This window comes from Gambusia affinis, linkage group LG19, assembly GCF_019740435.1.
Source record: "Gambusia affinis linkage group LG19, SWU_Gaff_1.0, whole genome shotgun sequence".
Taxonomy (NCBI): domain Eukaryota; kingdom Metazoa; phylum Chordata; class Actinopteri; order Cyprinodontiformes; family Poeciliidae; genus Gambusia; species Gambusia affinis.
The window spans coordinates 15,928,628-15,940,861 of NC_057886.1; the positions used below are offsets into that span (position 1 = coordinate 15,928,628).

Below are 12,234 nucleotides of genomic sequence, written 5' to 3' on the forward strand. Positions count from 1 at the left end.
TTGTACATACCAAACAAAAATTAAAAGAAATTTAAACTTCACAATTTAATGCTTGGAAATTGGCTGGGAGGCAGACTGACAGGATCGAGACTGCTGTTCGATCGTGTCCTCTGATCACCTCACCTGCAGCTAAAGTAGGTGAAGGACACAACGGCTCAGAGACAGACAGATGGAGCGTGGGTTTGAACCAGCAACCAAGCGGTTACAGGACGAACTCCTACAGCCACAGCCACTTTGCTTTCCTCCCATTTCTTTGTTTAGCAGCTAAAAATGCATAAAACTTTCTGCAAAGATTCAAAGTTTAGAAAGTACCTGATAAAAGCCAATGCAGCTCCTGAACTGAATGAGTTTCACTAAGAAACATGAAATGGTTGTGACATTTGTTCTTAAATGTATCTGCAGGTCATTCAACACAAACTTTTTTGTAATGTCATAAACCAGGACAGATGTAAGTGTGTTACCAGAGCAGAGTTGTATTCTTAGGGCCTTTAACCTAATAACATCAACATGGATATGCAGCACAGCATGTTGAGCTATACTGCCACTTTACAGGCAGCTTTTCTGCATCAGGATTAAAGCTGCTGTTAAGCACAACACAGCTGACATCTGTGATTCTAATGTCATGGTTGGACAGAAATTCACATCTACTCAGTTCAAGTATTTACAGTATCAATATCAATTCAAAGCAATATTAACTCTTCAAATTGTTCAAGGCTTGAAGAAGAATAAAAATCCATTTCAGACAAACTGCCTTATTTCCAGTTTTATTTTTGCCTTGGTTCAGGATTGAGGTTAAATTTGCTTAAAATCATTCTGTCCAAATTGCCTGAAGTTAGGAGAAAGTAAATAAAAAAAACTATAAGCAGAAGGAGCAGCATTGCTGTCATGTTGTGGTGAAGGCGGAGTGTCGGAAAAGAGCAGGAGCTTCTTAAAGAGACAGAGGCCCAATTTAAAGGTGTCAAATTTATGTGTCAAATTTCTTCTAAGTCACGTGTGACATAAATAAATTTTAGAACAGCTGAAGGTGACACAGTTGCACGATTGTGCTATAAAATGGTTCCATGTGCCTGGAAAATACATGATGCAGCCAATTTAATTAAAGCATGACATTTTATATTGCAGAGAACCTCCCAGGAGAACAGGCGATTAATCATATGATTATGAGCAAGTTTTACATACATCATGCTCACGTTTGAGTCTTTCATAACGTTTTATTGCTGCCAAAATTATTCTATTTAAAAGGAGTACAAAAAGCATATGCATTAAGATATATAAATGTTTTCCTATGATTTTAACTGTAACAGGAAGAGGAGGAAGAAGCTCCTTCCTCATCAGCCATATAATCAGCTCTTGAATAGGCAGACAGATTTATGTTTCCTTCTGTCAACTTCACTACTTTGCAGAGTCTTATAGATTTTAGTCTCACTTTCATCAGTGATTAGAAGTATGTCTTTGCGAGTAATCATCATTTAATCCTGTCTTTAATTACAACTTAAAATGTCTGAAACTTGAAGAAGACCAATCCAGAAAAGAAAAAAAAAAACTTTCTTATTGTGAATTTAATGAGCTGGAATCTGGAGTCCACTAATATTTCTGAATAATTAATATTTCTAAGGGTGTGTTTTCTTTGAACTATCAAAACAGAGTCACAGCTCACTGTGCTGCTGAGTTCATTCTGGGACAAAGACAACATCAACAATGCTGCTGCCAAATCAGTGTGATGAGGTCACCATGGGAACAACTAAACGAGAGCCATGGAAGTGATGTAGATAAATTAGAAACAGAGGCTCAACAAACTATTCTTCTAAATGAATGCTTTTAAATGTATTCTTCTAAACTCTGTCTTTAAATATCCTTTTCAGGAAATACCCTGTGTGCCACAACGTAAGCCTTTCAACAGTTAAACTAATTATTTCTTACATGCACCGTCTGTCGTTACTGAAAAATTAACTGGCTTTAAATCAAAATAAGCACCTTGAAATTAATCAGATTCCTTTCATATAAAACGGGAGGATCTCTAGTATAAATTTTAAAAGTTTAAGGCTGTTATTGCGTCATTTGAAGGAAGCTAATTTTAAAAACAGGAAAAACAAAACAGGCAGACTAATCAGTGATGGAAAGAAACTTCACTGAATATGACCGTCATGTGGCACAGTGGGACTACAAACTACTGCTTCTCCCTTTAAATGACATCATCCTTTTTCACACTTTGTTTCCATATATTCCTTGTGTCTGTTGAAAAAAATCAGCAAAATGTGAGCAATTTAGTTGCTCTGCAAAACAACTTTTATTTTTATCTCACTAAAGAAAATCAAAATAAAACCTCTACTGAAAAATATGCTTGAAAGCAGAGTCATTGTCTAAAAAGTAGTCAAATACCCAGTCATAGTTATGTCAGAAGGTTGTTCATGGCAACAAAAAGACGTGCAGTTGAGGTGCAGCTGTGCCCACATGTTTACTTGAGACTGTACATATAATTTTGAACATGCATTAATTAGAGTAATATTTAAAAAATTAAACCTTTTTGCATTTTATGATGCTCAAATACACAAAGAGTCCAATATTGACGTTCGTTTCCATGGATACGAACCTCTAAGCAAAACAGTATGCAACTTGCCCAGTTTATCCCACAATATATATTTTAAAATATATGCTTACTGATTTGAACAACGTTTTCTCAGCTTGGCTGTTGTGAATCTTTGAAATCATGCAGGATTCAGTCTGGGTTTCCACGCGCCGTCACATCAGAATGATTACCAACATCAAAGCAACAGACGTCACTGATCCAGAAATAAACTGAAAGATGATGCTTTTTGGATTTTGTTCCCATCAAAAATGATGTTTCTGCCTCTAATCTAGTTAAAGGCTTATCTGCAGCTCATGCTAACATGAGAAAGCTCAAAAGTCCAGTGATTAGATAACAGCCTTTATCAAACGTCAGGACTTCTCTGAAAAATTTAGCTAAATGCAGATGACTCACACGCTACATCCATTTCTCTGACAACATTTGTTCTCCATTTTACACCAAGACATTTACATAGTTTTCAGGCAAAACTAGGTTATGTTCTATGCACACTACTATGTAAAAGGATTTCTCAGTTATACATTAATCAAGTCTGTGTGGCTCAGAAAGCCAAAACTTGATTATTCACAAATTTTAATTAATTAAGTTTCAACAAGGGGACAGGTTGGGATAGCTTTTTTCCTTAAAGAAAATAATCATTTAAAAACGGCCTTTTTTATTTACTTTATGATGTGAACTATTGTTTGGCACAAAACATTTAAGTGAGATCAAAAAATAAAAATGAAAACAACAAAAATCTAGATTTAAGTGCTACAAATACTTCACAGCACTGTTTGATGGTGGGCACATTTCCACTGATCCACTAACTAACAGCTGGGCTAATTTTTCATCCAATACATTATCATTTTTTGCTAACTTCAAAAACGGTTAGCACACTTAGCTTCTCATAAATTAATTTTTCCAGATAAATTCTAGGCTGATTAATAAACATCTAGTTTAACAAAATTCAACATCTCCGTTGAAGTTGTTAATCAACTGTGAAGAATTCTTCAAATAGTTAGACAGTTTTTCAAACAATAAGCAGAGGAAAAAATAAAACATGGACTAAGAGAACAAGATAAACAAATACAATATCAAGGGGCACTTATTATTTCAAAATAAAATTGGTGCTCGAGGATTGTTGTCTGTCAAGGACAGTTATAATTTCAATTGAAGTTAGCACTTTAGCATTGGCTTCTGCTAAATGCAGTGTTGTTTGTTTAGCAAAACTAATGTTTATGAGTAGTGCTCTAGAGTTAGCACAGCTAACTTCTCAGTTAGCAGTGCCCACCACTGCTTATAGGAATCAAACAGGAAGGACATAACTACGAATTATCATGTCGATGAAACAAAGAAACCTAGAAAAAGTACAAAAGTAGGTTGTTTTTAAACTTGACACCTATTATTTCCAAGCAAAACATTTACACAATTCCTTTCTGTGGGGTTAATGGTAATGGGGTTAAATCACAGCAGATGGTCTCAAACTAAAATCAGTAATTTGAAATCCGTACAGGACAGACCGCTGATCGTTCATGTATTTCTATTTGCTGGAGTCAATCATCAGCCTGAAATGCAGCTTGTTGTTGTTATGTGCTGCTAATATGCCCCTCTCTGTGTATATCTAAATATGCTAGTAACACAAACTGTGCCATCTGGAGTGTCTGCTATGCTGCTGGTGCATATGTTCAGGAACTATTACAGACATCCTCTTAAAATTTATTCTGGCAGTGCACAGTCTGGTATTCTGTGAAAACTCCTCAGCACGAGGACAGAGAAACAACAAATGCTCAGTCACGCTGTTATACTGAGGATACAAACCACACAACTTGATAATATACTCAGCATCTCAGTTTCAGCCACCAAACAACGGCTGTAAACAAGAACAAAAGGAAAGTGGGTGATGAGTATCCACACATGGATAGATCTGATAGTGACAACATCTCTGTCTGCTCGTGATTGAGCATCTTTGCTGGTCTTTTTGCTGCTCACATACAGCTAATCCACTGCCCTGACAGGAACGGGAGGCAGCACTAAGCATGTCTGACCACCATCCAACATGCATTTTACACACATACACACATTTCCTCACTCATCTGCAGCCACGAAAGCCTCCCATCATCTAATCTCATCTCGCAGAGGGTGTGGCCAGACCCAAACTTATATCATCTCCAACATGGAGGGAAACTACTGATGCTGACAGCTGTCTCTCCTGTACACAGATGCTGAAAGGGTTACACTCCCTCCTCACCACCCCACCCCATCGTTTCCATGCAGAATAGCAGAGGCAGATGTTAGTTTTTTCTTCCTGTTTCCACTGGTTTTCCTCACAGATCTCTGTTTCTACTTCCTCTTATCTGTAGAGTGTAATGCTGCCCTCCCTCTCTTGCTCCCTCCCGCTCTTCTCCATCTCTCTGCAGTGCTACAGCACTCTGCTCTCTCCACACACAGCGTGCCGTCAGCTGGCAGACGGAGGAAGAAAGGGGGGGAAATGCTCACTGAATGGAACATCCACCCAGCCTAGTCGGGCAGCTGATGCCTTGTTTTCACACTGAAAACAAGCAAATGCTGACAGAAAATGCAGCCTTCTTACCTTTTCTTCTCTCCGGATCTCCACCTCCCTGCCTGTATTTTTGCGTCGCTCCTGACTGCAGCCACACAGTTTTTCTCGTTCCAGTTTCTCCTCCTGCTTACTTCTTCCTCCTCCTCCTCCTCCTGTGGCTGCTGCTTTCACTAACCTGCTGCTGAGTGGCTGCTCCCTCCTTCCCTTTATCTCTCTCCTCTTTGCCTCTCAGCCCCTCCCACCTCTCCTCCCTTTTCGTGTCTGATGTTCTCTGTTCACAAAACCAGAGGAAAAGGCCAAATAGTGCATCAGAAGTCCTGAAGATTATCCTTCATGTTAATGTTAAAAATAGATTCAGTGTTAATAAATGCCACATCGATGTCTAGATCTCAGAGAGGCAGGGTTTCAACCACAAATGAAACAAACATGCAACAATATGCTTAGTCAGTTAAAACTGGTAATAAAAAGTAGCTGAATGTGACGGTTTTTAAGCTGAAGCTGAAAAAAATGTGCAAAGAATAAAGAAGCCATTTTGTTGAAAAAAGAAAGTGATAGTGGAATTGGACGTTTTGGCACTTTGCAGTTCAGTTGAAATCAAATATCAACATACACTGCATAAAGACAAGAGCATTTTTTGAAATTCAATGAGATCAGACATTTCCTGTTTTAGGTCAGTTTGGATTGCCAAAATTATGTCTATTTGTTAAATACCAGAATCCTGAATTCACTTTTTAGATAATTTTGTAGTACTATGTCAGCTACTGTTTTTTGTTTGACATGTTAAGCTTCACTTAACAAAAGCAACTGAATATTCAAGCCAGACTCAAGTACTAAGGGAACAGCATGCCAATAAAGTACAGTGTCATCAGCATAAAAGTGTATTACAACAAAAATCTCCTGGCATAGCTAAAGACAGAGTAGCTCCAAACACACAGCTTTTAAGTCCAAGTTGCCAGACAACCTGCTGAAAGTTACTTAATGCAGGAAAAAAAAAAAGATAAAAATGCTTCTGTCATTGTTGCTACAGGTTGCTATGTCATTATTACTCAAAATCCAGGTTTACATAGATTTACCATAGACCAAATAGTTCTAAAGCTTTTCATAAGTACCACCAATGCAGCAGCAAATCCTCTGTTTCCCAAACACCATCCTGCTTCCAAACATTTACCATCATAAAAACAAAGAAACATTCTTGCATCATGGGTTTCATTTTATTTTATCAATAAGTTTATGGTATATATTTCTAAAAGTTTCCATAAAGTTGGAAGTGCAAAGCTAGAAATCAAAAATTAATGATTCCTCCCGTTTTGTATAAACAAGTCAGATTTGAGTTCTAAATCAATGTGGAAGACAAAGCTTTGTTTTCATTCTTTCAGCCCTTCACTTAGCTGACTTCACTTTGAATTAATCTGATTGGCTGCTCTTGACAGAACTGAGGCTTCGGCTGTATCAGCCCACATCCACCTACAGAGCGTCTGCTCCCTCTTTGTCTGGCTGCATGCAGCTCTCTCAGCAAAACACGGCATCTTAATGATGTCATGACCCTCCCTTCCAAGACACACACCCTCCTTCATTCACATGGTAATCGCATGTGCATCCAGGCTGTTTTTGTGACCCTTTCTTTTCAAGATCAGGCTGCTACTAACCTCAAGGCATGAAGAGGTGAACAGAAACATGCAAACCTCCTACAAACATACATTTTATGTCATACAGTTCAGGAGAACAGCTGAAGTATTCGGGACTTCTGAACATCTGCAAAAAATTTGCAACTTAAGTGAAGTAATAAAACATGTCACTGTGGGTTATAAAACCCTCCTCGCTACCTTGATGAAAAACCACAAACACGATCTTTTGTTACAATCTTACCTCTGTAAAGGTGAAAACAACAACTTATTCCACACAGGCAGTATGCAAAGGTTCCAAAATATGAGAAGGATTTGACCCTGTCAGTCGTTGTGCTCTAAAGGTTTTGTTTGATTCCCTGTCAGTACATCTCAGTCCAAAATATAAATGATTACTTTACTCATTTAGAAATTCAGAAATCTTTTTTTTTTTAATGTGTAATTGTTTGTTCAAATATTTCTCTGTGAATCCTTGAATTTCTTTCATTCAGTTGCTGATTACATGTTTCAAAACAGCCCCAGTCATGACCCTCAAAATTAAAAACTGCTAACATTTTCAGAAGAGTGCAAACTCAGACCACTATCCTGAACACAAGAGGAAAGGCTCTGCCTTAAAAAAAAGATAGATAGTTATAGATGCTCTATCTGAGAAGCTCTATTCGCAGAGAACAGATTGCAATCTCATGAAAAAGATCAATACTGATTACAACAGGATTACCTCTCCTGAGGTGGATCTTATACTCTATGAAATACTCTGCTTCCTTAAAGCACGCACTCTGATTTTATAAAAAGATAACACCTTTAACTGGCTTAATGTTATTATCAAAACTTACAGTTTGGTAGCAGTGACCAACCAAAAATACTGCAGTAAATCTAATTTTCTTAGTCATAAGGCACTTTGCTTTATCTGTAAAGTTGTTTTTGTTTTCTAATCTAAAAAAAGATGCTGACTGTTATGTACTGGCTGCATTAAAATGAGGATAGAGTCAAAAAATAAACTGTGCTCTGAACTGTTGCAGCTATGACTCTGCAGTGCAGCTAACGGGGAAAACTCTTACACACCCCAAACACCGGAGTGATTTAGAGCAGAGGTCATTATGGGTCTCAACCAAATTGATTCAGCGACATCTGCTCAATTCCTTTGGGGGAGAAGGAAAACGATCAGACTGATGCTGACTTCAATGGGTGGAGCTGGAGGTCCAAGCTGCCTGCTGATCCAACAAATAGGCCATAAACTGGGTCTCTGCATGTTCAGCCATATCTGGAGGGGCCAAATGGACAGAGCTGCCATCAGATAATAGAGTTTATGCCAGAGACAGAGAGTCATTATTCTGAGCTATTTGCAGATGCATAATAACCCAGGAGGAAGAAGGACACAGAGTAGCTTCTTATTGGAACAGGAGCAGCAGCAGAGAAAAAAAAATCAGCAGTAAAATTGTTCTGCATGGTTACATCTCCGTTTGTCTAGTATGTTATCTTTTCAAAGCCTCTTAGTAGAATTTTCAACTTTCTAGCTTACATTGAAATTATATTAAAATTATATATTTACTTTGCAAGTTTGTAGAAAAATACTTTTTGCCAATTTTTGAGGAAAAGTAATATATAATGTTGTAATTATTCCTTAACAAGCTGGTCCTTTATGCAAATATTACCCTAAGGATAAAGTTCTTTTTCTTACACTATGCAGCAATATGAAATGCATGGAAATGCAGAAACCAAGCTTTAAAGACATGACATGTCTAAAAACTTGCTGCCTGAAAACAAAGACCTGCGAGTCCAGTCTAATTTTAAACATAATTTTGATCAGATTTGTTTGTTTTGTTTATCTTTATATATTTATGCAGCAAGAGTAGTTGTTAGTTCTCAGAGTTGTCAGAATCATCCTAATGAATCCAAAATTAATTCAAGGAAGAAAAAGAACAGAGAAAATGGTCATAACGTAAGTGTTTTGAAATGAAACTAAGAAATGCATTTTTTATGTAGGTGAGTTATTATAGCCTTTGGTGAGAAAGGAAATGAAAAATAATGATAGCTGAGCAAACACTTCTGAGTGGAGACAGATTAACAGGGAGGATGGGATCACCTCTCTGTATGATACTAACTGCTATCATATTTACTGCTCTCCCTTTCAGCAAATCGCTGCCATTTGTCTGGAAGTAGGAGGTTTAATGTCCTTTAATATCCGCCCGGCGCCACGACTTTCTTGCTGCTCACTCAGCCTCCTGGGTTCGTCAATATTACTGCCCGCCTGGCCCTCTCTACTCTCTTTCACGGCACTCCTAGTTCCCCACGACCTCCGACTACTAATAACAAAATCAACAAATGATACGATGAGAATCTAGGATATACTACTCCTAGAGCAAAACAGAAATGTCCTTTTTTCTTTTGCATTTCACAGAGCTGTCAATCTGTCAAGGCAAATAGGAACTTTTTTTTTTTAGGAAAATTGCTAATCTACTCAACAGTGAAGATCCCAGGGACAAAATTGGAAAAATTTGCAAAACCCCCCCAAAAGTTTCATCTTACAAGCAAAAAGTTTCAGTTTGTTGTTTGTTTTTTGTCTGTGACAAGACAAATTTAAGTAACACCACTGGTTAAGCCACAGTGTAAAGCAGCAATTATATTTAAAAAGGGATGAAAACACCATATGATGATGATAACTCACGTCATCTATTCAACATACTTCTCTGTACACCAAAGTATTTCAGAGTCAGAAGGACGGTCATTTATCCTGCAGCTAATGCTTGACCCAAAGTAAATTTTCAACAGAAAGAGAATAACAGAAAAAAAAAGCTATTTTAGCTATTTTGACCTGCAGGGACAAAATCTAAACACCCTCAAAGAACATTCAGCTGATTCACACTGAAAACCAGAAAAGCAAATGACTTTATACATGTGCATACATAGAGCTGAAGGTTTTATAATGTCCCAGTTGCTCAGTAGTGGTGCAGAGTTTAAAAAGGAACAAATGGTGGTTTTAGTGACAAGTGAGGAGTTATGGCTGAGAGCTGCATTGCTGCTGGGAAATGTTTCATAACCCTATATACTTCAGCGGCTGCTGCAGAGCTGCATTAGACAAAGTGAATTATGGCCTGCGATGTTACTCAGAGAAAAGGAGGAGGAGGAGGAGAAGGGGGAGGGTCTGATCATTTTCAGAAGTGAGAAAATAGCAGCTGGTTTCAGCTTCCTTTCTTGGATTTTTGGCAGAAATTTCTGAGATTGTTTGTTTGTCAGTATCATTGTGTGAACTCAAGTGGTTGGAAACCGTCTTCTGCTTCAAATACCGGAGTAAGTCTAGAGTCGGCATCACAAACATCCCCAGACTTTGAACTCAAATAAACCTAAAATCCTGAGTTTTAAGTTAAAAATGTAACAAATTTGAATAATTTCTGAAAGTTATTTTACATGTGGAAACTATTAACCTAAGCAATAATTTATAGGAAACAACTTCTGAATCAAGTAAATCCCTTTAAAATAAGAAAATAGTTATTATTAAGCATCAGGGAAATTCTAATAAAAACAGCTACACAAAGGGTTAATCAGCCATGCACTATGCAAAACTACAGAAAACTCCGCCAATCAGAGAAGCACCTACACCATACACATGTATTAGAAAGGCCTAGTCAAAGTCTAGACTTATCTCCACTTAAAAATCTGTATTTAAATGTGAAAAACACTCCTGTTTTTTGAGTGTCAAAAGCTGGTAGAGAGGAAAGTAGTTCAGCAAAATATTGGTTCAGATGGGCTAAAGTACCAAACACTTTATATTTTATTTGTCAAACATTTTGTACAAAGAAGCATGTATGTGTATACAACCATAAAAGTGTTTATTCACCAAAACGTCCAATGAAATATATTAGTGCATGAATTTTGTTAAATTCTAGGCTGCATCTGGCTTTGCTATGTCATGTAAATAACCTGAATAGAAGCTACTTTTAATGTGCTTAACTCTCCTCTTTTTATAGTCTTTAGTAATTAAGCCACATTTTATCTTTGCATGAGTGAGACCACAGCTGTGACACCTGATCTGTCGAGCTTCTGCGTCTGTCTGGACGTGGAGGGGAGTTCCTTAAGTTGTCAGTCGAGCACGTTTGGTTCTGTGGCTCAATGCTTATCAGATTGTGTTCCCATTCCCACAGCTCCTGCAGGTCAAATGACTGGGAAGTGTGTACCTCACGGCTGCTAAGTGGTCTATCGATCAGTCAGCTGAGCCTGTGAACTGATGGACTGTGCTGCAGATGGGAGCAGCGCTTGGCGGGATGGTAATGGCCCCACAATACAATGCATTCCTTCACAGATGAAAACTGTGACCTGGTTGAGAGAAAAAGCCTCATTAGGAGCGAGATTTCATGCTAATTGCAGTTCAATGCCTCGCACACAGTTTTAAATACAGAAAACATGAAAACGCACTTCAGCCCTTTCACTTTCATGTTTTATCATTGTACAACCACTAATTCTATATATTTTAATGGACTTTATACGGCAGGTCAACACAAACTGTTGCATAGTTGTTCAATGGAAGAAAATTATACAAACGTCGTCTTTTTAGAAGATAAAAAGTTATTGTTGAATGAAAGCCAGAAAAATTCTGAGTCGACAGGCAAAACATTGTGAGTGATAAAAACTAAAACTGCACATCACGCACATAGTGAAACATAGGAGAATCTGCATCATGCTGTGGGAATGCTTTTATTCAGCTGGGATGATGGTTAGAAATGATGGCACATCATAAAAGAAAACCAAGCTTGGAAAAAAACTATTTCAAGATCGAGTATTGACTGAATAAAATTATAAGCACCTTTTTCAGGGTAGAATTTGTAAAAGTATTTTCTTCACAACTGCACAGATATCTGCTACTTTGTGCTGGTCTCTCACATAAATCCAAATTTGGAAGTTTGAGGTTCTAACGAGATAAAATCCAGAGGTAAAAATATTGATTTTCAGTCCATAATACTGGAAAATTCACCCTGGAACCAATATGCTGAATATTCTCCATGGTATCAAACTAAATATTAGGTATAAGTAGATGTTCTGGAGTTTTTAATTTGCAATGCGCAACAATTTTAGCACAGAAGGAATATAATTACTTGGAAAAGATGGAGAGAAAATGTACAAACCTTTATTCAAGATCAAATATCGGGATGCAGTCAGCTAAATAATAAGAAAAAAAGATCCAGTAAAAGCGCTGGACCAGCTACACAGCAAATATATGTTTCTTTGTAAAATAAGTCCACGAAGACGTACTGAGCTTGAGACGAGGCGACTGCTACTCAGGTGAGAGTGATTACTGATAGTATCGACGAAAAACAGGAAGTTAGATTAACCAAAATTAAGCATTTCAAATTAAAACAGGAAGTAAAACTGAAACCATCCATCCATCCATCCATTTTCTAACACCCTAGTCCCAAGTGAGGTTGAGGTTGGTAGACCCTGGACAGGTCGCCAGGTTGTCGCAGAAAACTGAAATCATCGTCAGAAAATATAGAAAA

The 12,234-nt window shown here is 37.6% G+C and overlaps 1 protein-coding gene across 9 annotated transcripts in view; it reads right to left on the reverse strand.

Moving 5' to 3' along the window:
• mpp3a (MAGUK p55 scaffold protein 3a) overlaps positions 1-12,066 on the reverse strand; it is a 28,016-nt gene extending 15,950 nt beyond the window's left edge. For 3 of the 9 annotated variants that reach the window (XM_044099879.1, XM_044099878.1, XM_044099880.1), the window contains exons 1-3: positions 11,863-12,063; positions 10,768-11,056; positions 5,154-5,394 (exon numbers count right to left, since the gene is read on the reverse strand). The gene's annotated coding sequence lies outside the window, so the exon portion shown is untranslated. Of the gene's footprint in view, positions 1-5,153; positions 5,395-10,767; positions 11,057-11,862 lie in introns of all 9 variants that reach the window. The other 6 variants (XM_044099874.1, XM_044099877.1, XM_044099881.1 and 3 more) reach the window with 6 other exon arrangements.
• Between the last annotated feature and the right edge of the window lie 168 nt (positions 12,067-12,234).